This window comes from Brachycentrus maculatus, unplaced genomic scaffold, assembly GCF_059751285.1.
Source record: "Brachycentrus maculatus isolate JH-2025_06_01 unplaced genomic scaffold, ASM5975128v1 h1tg000005l, whole genome shotgun sequence".
NCBI classification, from domain to species: domain Eukaryota; kingdom Metazoa; phylum Arthropoda; class Insecta; order Trichoptera; family Brachycentridae; genus Brachycentrus; species Brachycentrus maculatus.
The window spans coordinates 3,148,997-3,163,430 of NW_028280760.1; the positions used below are offsets into that span (position 1 = coordinate 3,148,997).

Sequence of the window (14,434 nt, forward strand, 5' to 3'; positions counted from 1 at the left end):
TAACAGAGATACAGATATTTCAATTTTAACAATGGATAATTTAAAGTGTTAGAAGAACACAAAACAGAAAGAAAAACTCATATGAGTAATGCCAGACCCCGATGGCGTTTCAATCGAAGGTTGACTGATAAAAAATTTCAATATATGTAGTTGTGAGAAAATTGATTGGATTAGTAGTCACATTAAAGGTTACCTTCAGTCAACCTAAAAAATACATATTCACGGTTTTCTTGATTAAAGTAAAAAAAATAATACATTATGCACACGTTTCCACACCCAATGACGTGTTTAATTTTTTAGCGCGAAAAGTCAACGAACGAAAAAATTTTTTTGTCGTCTTTCAATGATCAGAGCGATCGGGTTTTTATAAAAAAATAATTATGAAAGTTAAATATTTGTGTTTTTTTTATCATTTACAAAAAGACTTCAGTTTCATGCTATTTCTGTGAGCCTAAGTGGCTCATTATTAGAAATAGGTATCAAATTGTGGTAGAGTGGGTTCGAACCCAGAAACTCGTACTCAAGAGTACGCGACACCACAAAAATCAAACCTAACCAGGTTTGATTTTTTATAAAAGTTTGTTGTTTTAAAAACAACGAAAAAACGCGTATCGACCATGTTTTTCGCACCTCTCTCTGTATGCATTATTGCAATTTAATATCAAGAACAGAAGAAAAAATAATTTATATCAATTGTTACTAAGAGTATCATCTCGGTTCTTTTTAAAAGTATAAGATCTGAAACGTACACATAAATTTAGAATCATCAAACAAAATACAGGCTCTTTAATTTAGAAATCTCAATCGTAATGCAGCGTGGCTGTGATTGAAAGTAAATTATAATAATTTTTAAGCCACAATCGATTACAGATGTAGCCAAAAACTAACTATATGTAGGTACATAAGTATGCTAAAACTGCGTTTTATGCGTTTTGGCATGTTTAAAATCATTTTTGTTTTGTGTAAAATTGCGGTAGTGGCGGCCCTCACCAATCCTACGCATAAATGAAGTGTGCTAATGACATTAAATTTCGTCTAAAAAACATTTAGATATCAAATAAGGAAAATACGTAACAAAAATTAATCTTCTATAACAGCCTTGAAAAAATATTGATGTAAGATGAGTGTATAAAATACTGCACGTTTAGTTGATCCAAAATAGCACTATAAAGTGCTATTTTATATTTACAACAAATAATTCTAGTACCGCCATCTTTTGAATTAATTTTATACTAACCTCTCGTCTTGCCATGTAATAAACGTAATGTATAAGTAGGGATCTGCTTTAGCTACACGAAGTATTTAGGTACTATTTTATTTTATAACTTCAAGTAAAAATTTAAAATACTATTTATCTAGAAATTGAGACATTTTTGACATACAAATTTGTTTGTATTCATTTTTATTGCGATGGTAGGCACTCTGTTGTCAATTTTGAAAAGCTTTAAACAAGTTGTTTAGCGGTGGCCATGACACATTCTGTCAAAATGGAAGAATCGTCTTTTGTTGTCAGTGGCTGTCAGTGAAGTGTGGGTGTATGTCGTTGTGGAGCCGCCGAATTAGTTTGCTACGGAAACAAATCATTAATTCGGCGTTGTTATTAGAGTGCATGTGATCATTCGCAAATATTTTATCTGAAAAGCAGGTAAGCTGAATCCCTCAAAACATTTTAATTCATATAATTTTTGTTGTTATTTTTTCGGCATTTATTTCTTGATTTTGCTTGTTTCTATTTAGAATATCGGTTTCTTTTATCTAACCTTTGTTTCGTTCGATTTTTTATGCAAATAATATATTCTGAGTCATTTAACTAAGCTCTTATCGTCCGACGGGCAGGTGTTGTTTATTTAGATAACGTGCATTTGCCAACTATTTGTTGGTTACTTCATATTTTATTGACTTTATGTCAATATTACTCAATATAAATACCTCAGGTATATTGCGTCAAGTATCTTAATGCGTATTTGAACAGATTGGCTTGTCAATTTGATTGGTTTAAAAATATACTTGATATTCTACCTTATGCATCTTCTGTCATTGAATTTGTTATATGTAAACAGTTTAAACTTTGAAAACAATTGTTATTTTATATAAATTTTAAAAAATCCATATCTTGACATTTAATACTTTAATTACAATCCTTATATGTTGCTATTGTGGATACAAAATATGAGAAAGCTATGTGAGCTAGTAACCTATGCTAACAAAAATAGTATTCTCCAATATTGATGAATTTAATAGTATTGATATACAGTTGTGCAATTCAAATTTTGACATTCAATACCTTCCACTTGTTCACCTTACCAGTCAGCACTTTCAACGGAACATCTTCAGACTGGCGCTTTAGTAGATAAAAGTTAATAATATCTTACAAATTTATTTTTGAATCAAACACAGATTTTTCTTTTCAGAGTCTGCTAAGTTGTAATTTACTAAAAAAACACATAAAAATTAATATTGTGACAATTGTCTCGCCCAGTTATGGCATTTTCAAACGAACGCCATAACTAGGTGAAACAATTGTCACAATATGAATTTTTTGTGTTTTATTAATAAAATACAACTTTGTACACTCCAAAAATCTGTGTTTGTTTTAAAAATTAATACATACATTAAAATGGAGTTCTACAAATCAATCGCCAAATCAATAAGTAAATAATATCATTGAATTAAAATTACACCATGAAATATGCTGGAAATACACATTTTCTTAAAAATTATTAGAAATAGTGCTTAAATGCTCATGTACCCACTTTAAAAGGTTTATGTTTTAAATTAATTCATTAATTGAAATGGAGTTCTACAAATTCAACACAAAAATCAATAAATAAGTTAGTTATATCATTTAATTCAAATTACACCAAGAAATATGCTGGAAATACACATTTTTAAAAAAATTATTAGAAATAGTGGTTAAATGCTCATGTACCCACTTTAAAAGGTTTATGTTTTATTTTGTTTATGGAAACATATAATTTAAAAATGGAACAAAATTTTCTAGAATTTTAAAGCAATGCATAATTTTTCCCATTTATTTAAAGAGTATTTTCTTGCCCCTATTATTTCTACTCTTGACTGTATCTTAAATGTGAATTACATTAAGGTTCAGTATCAGTCTTGTGTTTGAGCTGTCCGTTCCAGGGTAACATACTAAAGTATTACAATAATGGAACATATTTTTATGTTCACCCGAGTGGGAATCGAATCCGAGACCTTATCTATTATAGTTGAACCTACTATCCACTTTGCCTCAAGGATAGACATAAAATATTTAAATTATTACTTATTTTGTATGCTAGTAGAAGGTTTGCTTTTTGTTACTTGATAATTTTATATATATCATAATAGATTAAAAAAATCTGTTACCTGTTTCTTAAAAATTAACCGTTCTCTCATATAAATTGTTATTCTCCTAAATCTATTATTTTTTATCCAGATTTACGGTGCAATAAATACTTAAAAATAAAACTTAGTGAGGTTTTATTGTTAACATAAACTAAAAATACTTAATGACCCAATGTCTTATCTTAAGTAGTGTCTGAGTAAATATTGTGGAAAAAATGCTATTTTAAAGAATCTTTTAATTGATAAGTATTAGTTAAGATATCTTCCTAAATTATTATAGATATTTAATAAAAGTACATTTGTCTGCCTCCATAGCGTAATGGTCAGTACGCTCGGCTACCGTACTGGGTTCGATTCCCAGGGAGGGAGTTAAATAAATAATTAAAAGTTATTTTTTTACTCTAATATTAACTCAATATTACCCTGGACTGATACCTGAAGCGAAGGGCTGATCACCTTTCCTCCATGTGTTATATGATGCAGTGCCCTGTGGACCATCGGGTGCGAATGAGGTTTGAAACAGTAAGATGTGTCAGTTATTAGATATGTATGTTTTATCCCAATGTCATTATATTTTATGATATGGGATGCTCTCAAATGTCTCTATTTTTAATGGTCATATTCTCCAACTGTATTGTCTAACTATGATGGATTATGACTGCAGATTATTTCTAGGACTGGCTAAAAAAGCCATACATATTTATGTTTTTGTATCGAGTGTCTTTTGTATAATTTATAAGCTATATTTATTAAAGTCACATTTAAGTGGTCTTCGCTGGATTGAACACATTTTACATTCGTTCCCTGCCTATGGTCACGTTCTTTTGTTGTGGATTACCAGAGCTGAACACATTATGTGTCCTTTATAAGTATGATGATATGTTTTTCTCATGCATGTCTCAACTATTAGCTAGCCGGTTAGTATTGTCCAAGGTTGGACTTGTCAGATTCTCATTATTGTCAATTTTTATATATTATTTCCAAGTCTTTGTGTTTGTTAACCCTTCAATGCGCGCTGATGCACACATGAATCGACCACATTATCATACAGTGTTTTTTTCTTCTTCTTCTTGGTATAAGCATTGCAGCCTGTTTTTAATAGGGGTTAGCTTCCTGCGATGTCGATTCTCGGCCATCAATCCATCTCTTTGGTGGTCTGCCCGAGAGTCGTCTACCCATAGTTGGCCTTGCAGTGCAATGTGGGGGAGTCTGGATGGTTCTATACTCCTCCATTGTTTTTTTTTGTCTTCCCACCTAACAACATTTTTTAAAGTTTTTTTGTTTACCAAAATAAATACAACAACTTGCAAACTTTTCCTCATATAAATCAACCACTTACATACTTCTGAACAGCATTGGTTTAAGACCGCTGTTTTTCCAAGTAATATTTTAGAGTTGACTTGCTTGAAAATTGCTGCTTGCTGGTACTCTTCATGATATATGCTTATAAATATAAATAAAATGTATAAAAAATGGTATTAAAAAAATTATTCAATATTATACATATACAAAAGTCTACATTGAGAGAAATGAAATTTTAAAATTGATCATTATTTTCATATTCATAGGACAAAAATAGTGAGATCCACATAAATCTTACATATATGAATCATATGACTATATACATCAAATAATTATGCAAAAGCAGTAAATTTGCCCTTTTTGTATTTACCGTTTTCCAGTACAAAGGTACATATTTCATAAATAAATAAAATATATTTTTAGTAAGAAATGCGCATTGTAGGGTTGACAAACATCCAACGTAGGTATATTTGATCACTTGCCAAAGTATTTATTAAAAAATTTTCTGAATGTTTACCTGTTTTATGAAAAAATATAAAATTTTACCTTTTTGTGTAAACCTACCAATATAATTTATGAGTTTTAAATTAATTTTTGTTTTTTTTTTCTATTTATATTTGTGCTGCCAAAAATATATTTATTCACAACAAACGTTTATTTAGTCTTATATTAAGTATATGGACCGCAGAATGAAAACAGTCTTTTTCTACACACGTAGATCAAATATCATAAAATACATATATAAAAAATACATATAAAAATCTGAAAATCTACTATATTTTTGGTTCAAATATTGTTATATGGGGATATAACGCAATACATAATTAATTTACCGGCCGACTCCCGTAGAGGTAACACGCCTTTCCACGCCAGATTTTTTTAAAGAATGTATATTGGATTAAAAAAAAACATTTACGATATTAGTTTATATGGAAAACATATTTTTATACATTTTTTTAACTCCTCACAGTAACTCTTTTTTTAAAACCATAAAATTATTTCGAAGATAAAAATTATCGCAAAAACGATATTTTAAGAAAAAGATCAATTGCGTAAAATTTTACCTGAATTTAGAGAAAATCAAGTTGCGACTTAACGAATACTGGGCCTTAAGTGACTAACTTCATAAAATTAGTTACCTTATTAAGTATTTTTTATATGAAGATTATATTAATTTTAATAAATAAAAACGAGATGTACTAACTAACTAAGTAACCATCACGCCGCTTCGCCGCAGGGGTAAGCAGAGAGAACAGAACGCCACGCCACTCTGTCCTTGCAAACATTCTTCGCCTCTTCCACTTCATGCATCTCCTCATACATACTCGCCGATTGTTTCGACTCCTAACCTGACCACTTTCAAGTATTTGGCATACTTGATCGTGCCAAGTTATTCTCGGTCTTCCTCTCTGCTCCTTTTTCCAATTACATTCGCCTCATAAATTTGTTTTACCGTTATTTTCTCACTCATTCGTTCCACACGTCCAAACCATCTCAACACACCTTTCTTAATTTTATCGATAGTGCTCATCTCAACCTTACATTCTTTCCTTATATGACCATTTAAACTATTTATTGAAATTATTATATGAGTAAGTAAATGTACTCACTGTATGAGTGTATGTACGCTTGTCTCAGCTTTGCATTCCTTCCTTATTTCACTATTCGAACATCTATCATACATCGTTTTGTCGCACATTCTTCTGAGAGATCGCATTTCGACTACATTCAATCTAATTTCATCCTTCTTTTGAAAAACGAATTGTGTATACTATATTATACAATTTGTATGTTTTCAGTAGCGTAATGAATTTGCCTCACAACGGGTGCAAAGTACCCCATTTGGTACAAAGTAGACATATTACGATGTAGTAGAGTTCATTTTATCAGATTTCGTAGATTTCTTTCGGTTAAAAAAATATTTTTGTGTAATGGCATGGGTCCATTAAGGAACACGTTTAAGTCTTATTACTGCCTCTTCGCTGATTAGAGCTTCGGGAGCTCCGAGCGTAATTTGTGTCGGGTAATTTGAAGAAAATTGACGTGTAATTTGCCAATGCTTCACAGACGACTCTCTCTTTCATCTTTTTTATATTTTTCTTATTCATTTATTGTACCATTCGTCTCCCACATTGATTATAAGGAAGAGAAATGTTAATTATGGGCATGCGCGCTCTACAAAGTCAGTAATTAAATGTGGATTTTGTTTATCCAACTGAACACAAAAAAAAACATGCAAACCTATAGCTGTAATTATATCGTTTTGTCCGCCTCCATAGTGTAGTGTTAGGCGCGTTTGGCTACCGTCCTGTAGGTTCCGCATTCGATTCCCTTTTTCTTCTTTTGTCCCTTACCCGCACTCAATGGTGCATAGGGCACTGCATCGTATGGGTGCAGTGTTATATTGATCATTACATACACGAAGGCAATGTGATTACTCCTGCGCTTCAGGGACCAGTCCAGGATAAAATTAAATGAATATTAGAATTTGAAATCACTATTATTTATTTTCGTCCTTTCCCCCTGGGGATCGAACCCGGGACCTCAAGTACGGTAGCTAAACACGCTGACCATTACACTACGGAGGCAGACCTAAGTTCGATTCCCAGGGGGGTCAAAATAAATGTGGGTGATTTTCAATTGAAACCTTTCATATACTATTTCTCAGCACCATCTATGGTTGAGCTTAGTAAGTAATCATGGATAGAATGATGGAAATCACACATGTGTACAGTGATCACTTAAATCAGTCCATAACAGGTTGATAATATTATATATATATATATATATATATATATATATATAACGTGGTAATATTTTCCTTCGTAAATTGGGTGTAAATAATACGTAAAGTGGGTGTATAATAATAAAATAAACAATGTGTTGCTTTGTAATTAAAGAAACGACGATAAAAGTTTATTCTTAATTAATCTTTACAATAATTTTCTATCTATCTGATTCTGACAGTTAACAATATTATATTTTTTTCTATCCGATGTCTTTTGTTTTATTCAGTGTGACGCATGCGACATCTGGTGGTAGAACTGTTTTATGTAGGTACTATTTGTAAGTACTTAATAAAATGTATAGGTAGGTACTTAGTTATTTTATTACATATATTTCTTCTTATTCTTCGTCTATGTGGAGATTATCAATATAAATTACTCCTTAGTAGAGTCTGACCCAGAAACAGTGAATGATGATTTGGACACACTCAAAATATTGTGAAAATACATACTTTTGTATTTACAATATTTTGAATGTGTCCAAACCTTTATCGCGAATTCTGCGTTTGACTCCACTAAAAAGTTATATGCTTTCTTATACGTTGACGTTTATTTTTGTCCACGCATTTGAGGTTATCTTTTCACTGCGGTTTCATTCTCTTATTTTCTTTAATTAATCAAATTGCTGAGATGTAACATTTTTTTATTTATTCGCGTAACGCCTACGTCATCCTCCTCATATTATATTGTAGTCACCACAAAAACATTACAAGTATATTAAATAATAATAAAATGATATAACAGAAATGTATTTTGTATGGGCGTTTATACAAAACGCAATTCAATATTTGAAGTCTAAAATCACGAACAAGGAAGTCGGATCGAAGTTCATGGAACCCCGAGTAATATTGTCTATCCCAGGGATCGGAAAATTGTGGCTCGCGATCCACATGTGGATCTTTAAGCAATTTGTATAGCTTTTTCTTTGTCGAATTCTAAATACCATTTTTACAGAAATTTCGATATATTTCAAAAATTATTCCGTGCATATTATTTTTTAGTTCGGTTGGTAAGGAGGGATGGTGCTGTTTAAGTATATATGAGCCCCCATAAAACCTTTATCGTGTAAAAAAAATAACTGTTTACCAAAATCTTTTTTGGTTAACAGTTTTTTACCGTTTTTTAACAGTTTTTTAATGTATACATACATGGATAATGCGCTGATTTATCCATGTACTTATGTATAAATTTGCGCAAAAAATTATCTCTGATTAAAAATCTGTTACTTAAAAAATACTTGTATGTTCCTTTAAACATTCAATTATCCAATTCAATTCAAAAATTAAATTTAATGTATTGAATCTTTGTTGAGCCAATATTTAATTTACAATTAAATAAAGAATTTGCCCCCCGAAAATTTCCAAATCGTTATATTTTATTTTATTTTTTTTTTTTTATTTTTTTTTATATTTTTTTAAATTCTTTTGCATTAAACAATATAATATAAATAAATACAAGTTCAAAAAAATACATAATATAGTACAAAATAAGATCCCACAATGGCGTGGCCTGTGTGTGGGTATAAATTTTATATAGCTTATTTCTTTGTTGAATAGAAATTATTAGTTCACGGGTTACACATGGTTAATTTTTTTTGTGTTTACTTTTTGGTATTGATATTAGTTGGCGGATGTGTTTATTCTTTTTTGATACTAACATTTGGCTCTTTTGGTCCAAGAGGTTTGCCGACCCCTGATCTATCCACATTTAGTGAGTAACGTAGAGTGTGATGTAACCATCCAACTATTAGCGCACACGTGGGTGAATATGATCGATCTTCTTCTCGCACACGTGATGATACCTTATTTTGCAGAATCACACTCCAAACTGTTGTTGCCTTTTGTATACTGACGATCAGTGGCGTGCACAGAGAATTCACTAGGGTAGGCAGTACGGCTGTCAAAAATAAAATACAGTAAGGGACATTTTTTAGTAGTACGTTTTTTTGCATTTTTGGACTATCATCTACTAAGTAGCATCTACTTGGTCCAAAAATGCAAAAAAAAATGTACTACAAAAAAATGTCCCATACTGTGTTTTGTGTTTGGACAGCCGAGTAGAGGTACGTAGTAAGGTAACCTGCTACTACTCACTAGGGTAGGCAGTAGAAGTAGGTAGTAAGATACTACGTAGTAAGGTAGGTACTGGTTACGTTTTTATATGTCACGCAGGTAAGTTAGGGTAGGCACTGCTTTTCTGCCCAGTGGCGTGCACAGAGAATTAATTACGTTAGGCAGTAGATGTAGGCAGTAAGGTAAGCTAGATACGACTTAGTAAAGTAGGGTAGGTACTGGTTACGTTTTTATATGTCACGCGTGTAAGTTAGGATAGGCACTGCTTTTCTGCCTATATAATAATAATAATAATAATAATTTGGATAATTTGTATAGCGCCATTTTCGTAAAATACTACCTCAAGGGCGCTTATAAAGACATGGATAATAATAATAAAAAAATGATAATGATGATAATGATATAAAAAATGGATTAAAACGTCGTCAATCGATCTCGGGCTGTCGAGTCTGGAGTGGGGAAAAGATGAGCCGACAAATTAATACGCCTTCCTCTTGATCCCATGGGTTGGAGAATGGCCAAGGTGTTGGGCAGGACGCATTCCTGAGCGATGGTCGTCACGCTGGAGGGCAGCTTGTTGATCTCCTCGTCACTGTGGATGGCCAACTTCCAACTTCCAGACTAGCACAGTTCAAACGGGACTTCACTTTTATCCTCTTTTGCCGCCCTTCCGTGATCCGATATGATGGTTTTGTCTCTGAGGTTTTCCGCTTTTGCTTTCATACAAATGGGAGCTGGCGCAATTGAGGTATTTCAGTTTGTAGTACGATTTCATAAAATTTAACCGTTTAAGCACATGTTCTCAGATTGGTATTGTCTTTGCACATTTTTATTGCAGTCATTTATCCCCGAGAAGTTAGGAGATTCGTATGAATACACTATGGTCGTAAAGTATCCTTAAGGGACGAACACAAAGCACTTTTAGACGCCAACTTGCCACATGTGTTCATTCGGCACAGATTCTTAGAAATACACTACGCCGTTTAGACCAGCATTGCTATATTGAACGACGCAATGATATTATTGATGCACTTTCATTAGTTAACAGCTATCCTTTATAAAATTATAACTTTTAACCATTTCAAGTTAACACCAATCACAATATTTATAGATGAGCAAAAAATTGTAGACTTGAGATGTAAATGTTCGGAGAAAATTAAATAAATGATGGAGCGTGGTTCTCACAGCAGCCGCGTCGGGCGCTCGAGGAACCACACTCCTGCTCATATGGAATGCACGCCCCTGCTGACGATGCTGTGCCCCTTGCCGATAGTAGAGAAGACCTGCAGGCGTTTCTTGTCAAATGTATGTAATGTGTGCAATGAAAGTAATAGGATGTGATGGGAAGAGGAAGATCGAGGAACACTTGAAATACGTGGAAGACGCGAAGATTGTTTGCAAAGACAGATTGGTGTGGCGCTCTATTCTCTCTGCTTACCCCTGCGGTGAAACGGCATGATGCTAAGTTAGTTACTTACACTCCAAAGTTGGAAACTCCTAGCACTTTCTGTTGCTCGTATACTTTTACCCGCATCTTTCCCTTTTTTGTATCTGTCGACGATCTCTAAAGGAAATAAATGTGCGTAGTGGAAAATTGCTACCTCGACTTGCGTTACCTTGTCTTCCGCTGCTTTATGGGCAATAAAATCTGGTTTTGTGTAACAGCAAGGTTTCGTAAATTGTAATTGTATACGTTATCCAGAAAATTATAGTGCTCTTGTATCTTGTATGGTATGCCCCCCCATCTTTTGTTGTTATCTTTCCTTGTTAATAGTCATTTATATTTATCTTACAAGAATTACGCACATGTTTGTACGAATTTATGTGCAATGTTTACCTAATATTAAATTATGTAAATGCCTGTTTGCCTCATATCCATGTACAATATATTATAATCCTACATAAGTAAGCTGATCGCAAAACAAAATACTAACATTTTAAATGCTGTAACTTTCCTAGGTCTAGGATTTCAGTGAAATGATAAAGCTCTAACTACTGAATGTAGATAACTTTAATTTTACATCTGGACTTTTTATTTCATGCGATTTTGAAATCGATTCACCTGCCGTCGTTCATTATTGTCAAGAAGTTCATAATATTTATTTTTAACCGAAGTTAAGCTAAAATTATCCACTTACACCACGTTGTTAAAACGTTAATTTCCATGCGTAATCGATGCCCAAAAATTTTCCTCTTTATTATTTCGACTATTACGATTAGGAGTTATGACGACCGGTGAGGTATTTATTAAAAAATTTCTTTGTTTTATACGTATTTGTCAAAGTGTGAGTTCTTTTTTTTTATACAATAGAATTGTCTTCAGTCTTAAAAATTGTAAAAAAATACGAATTTAAGGTTTTCAAAAATTCTGCCTGCTCTTGTTGAAATGGCTATTGGTTGTCAGAAATGGCTATTTAAACGAATAACCAACGTTCCATAATATATATTTTTTAATTAAAATTCTACCTACCTACAGATTTAAAAAAAAATTAAATATACCACATATTTTTTTCCTTCATGTTAACCAACGCAGGATGTAAATAAAATTTCTTTCTTGGGAATTTTTATATTTCGGTAAGCGGGCTTCGTGAAATATTGCTTTCAAATGTCAATAATTTTATTTAATTCCTCTACCGAAGATTTAAAACAGGATTAGGCAAATATTTACGAAATACTTACAAACTTAGTAGAGTAAAAAAAATAGCGTTTGACACAACATTTAATACATAAATAAATACTTACCTGTTTAATGCAAAAACGATTCCTCAATATCTATTCATTCCTTGGCTTTTATCCAATAGAAATCTTCGACGTAGAGTAACTAGTAAAATTACATTATAATTACCATTTAAGTAGGTAATAATTTGATGATACAGCCACAAGGACACTCCATAGTTCGCAGATTCCAGGTTAGATATACCCGCGATGGGTTATGGTCCCCTAATGACTTCTCGGAAGCCGCTTCTAGAGACTATTTACTACCTCCCAACGGTAAGATACTTTATGTCCTCTCGACACGCGATTCACTAAACTGAAGGGTTCTGACAAGTTCGTGTAAATATTTTAATAGTCACATGGTATTAGCCTGTTGTCACGACATCTTTGAATTGAATATAGTACTGGCGATTCTTTTATTACGCGATATTTTTTTCACATTTTTTGTATAAAACGCGGCTCAATAAATAAGCGATACAAATATTCGTTTTCGTTATCTGACAATATATCTATGCGTTTCTTCGACATTCTGAAAATAAAGTTTTGTTTACCGCAGTGGTTAGCACGTTTGTCTACCACGCACGACTTTCTAAGTTCGATAAAATCTGTAAAATAAAGTGTATTTTCGCTGTTATCATTTATTTGTCACCTGAGTTGCAGGACTGATCATCTTGCTTACGCGTTATTAAATTAACACAAATTTTGGACTATTGGATACTTTCAGTCTACGCATAAAATAATGTTTTAAAGGGTTTCTTGTATTTAAAATTAGTGCGTTAAAATATCAGTATTTATCATTTGTTTTCTTCTTATGCAATTTTTTATATCAAATAGATCAAGTTTAAGAAATTCAGCCATACACATCTACATATTAACGTACATATTCATGCAGGTACTCAGCATATACATATTCTACGTAAGTATACACATATATGCATACTTATAAGCTAGTAAATAAAATATAAAATAGTAAGTGTACATTATCGAGAATTACATCAGAAGGGGTATTCCTCACTTTGGTCAATAATTTGCCCCTTTATTAAAGAAACCGCTAAGTTTTTGAAGGGGAATTGGGGATTATGTTTTCAAATTATTAATTACACAACCTTGAACGGTGGCGTCATTAATAGTTTATATTTTATAATAATTAATATTTTATGTTTATTTCTGTATATTATATCTTCCCTTTTTATTACATATTTCAATTATAATGATATCGATTGTCTTTTACTATTTTTATATTAAATTATTTTCTTATGACGTAATCGTGAAAATGTTTATCTCAGTATACTATGCACTGGCTGCAAGTAAAAGAAGGTGCGTAATATTCATGGTTTTTCAGCCTTGAAACTCGATGTTTGGCATCTATCCATACTTTACCCTATACTTATTTTTTTACCTTAAATATATAATAGATACTTAAATATCATTAATTTAATTTCGTTCCGCTTTTTGAAGCCTTGACGCTTGACATACCGGGGTAAATAGTAGAATTCTCATTTTTCGTGTAGTTTCAATATTTACTCCTAAATATTCAAACGACAAATTCTTAAGTAATTAAAAAAAAAAAAACAATTGCGTCTTGTGAATTCCTAAGGCTATTTTATGGCTTTAACGATCATAATTATACTATTCGGTATGTATCTCTATAAGCACTGTAAACAATATTTAATAAAAACAATGTTAAATACGCTTTAATTTAAACCTGTTATTTGAAGCGGATATATCAATGTGCAAATTATGAACGTGTATTATTTATTCATTTACGAATGCTATAACGATTTCTATGATTTAAAAAATATATATTAATAATTAATTATTAAAAATCTTTTGTATGTTCTACTTACTGAGTTTTTCTTGCTTAAATTTAAGATATATTTAACATGATCGATTTATTATGAAGAAAAAATCTATTTAGATCACTTTCATCATTATTTTTTCGACGTGCGATATATAATACGATATGAATATACATAAATCGATTATGCAGATTTATTAATTTGTTTTTTTTTATGAAGCGCCGTTTTAGTGAAAATTCACCTCAAGGGTGCTTAAATTTTCCAGTAATTTTAACATTTAAAACGATAAAGTAATTATTATTAAAATAAAATCTTTTAGCTTTTTAACGTTTTGATTACTTATTGTATACTTTTTAGTAACAATTAAAGTACTATGCGTAATTTCAGAGCAGAATCTTACAGTTTTTTTTTACAA

At 31.7% G+C, this 14,434-nt stretch overlaps 1 protein-coding gene across 1 annotated transcript in view; it reads left to right on the plus strand.

Moving 5' to 3' along the window:
* The first annotated feature begins 1,498 nt into the window (after nucleotides 1-1,498).
* LOC148313868 (uncharacterized) overlaps nucleotides 1,499-14,434 on the plus strand; it is a 94,601-nt gene continuing 81,665 nt past the window's right edge. Inside the window, exon 1 of the mRNA XM_088257552.1 lies at nucleotides 1,499-1,645. The gene's annotated coding sequence lies outside the window, so the exon portion shown is untranslated. The remainder of the gene's footprint in view (nucleotides 1,646-14,434) is intronic.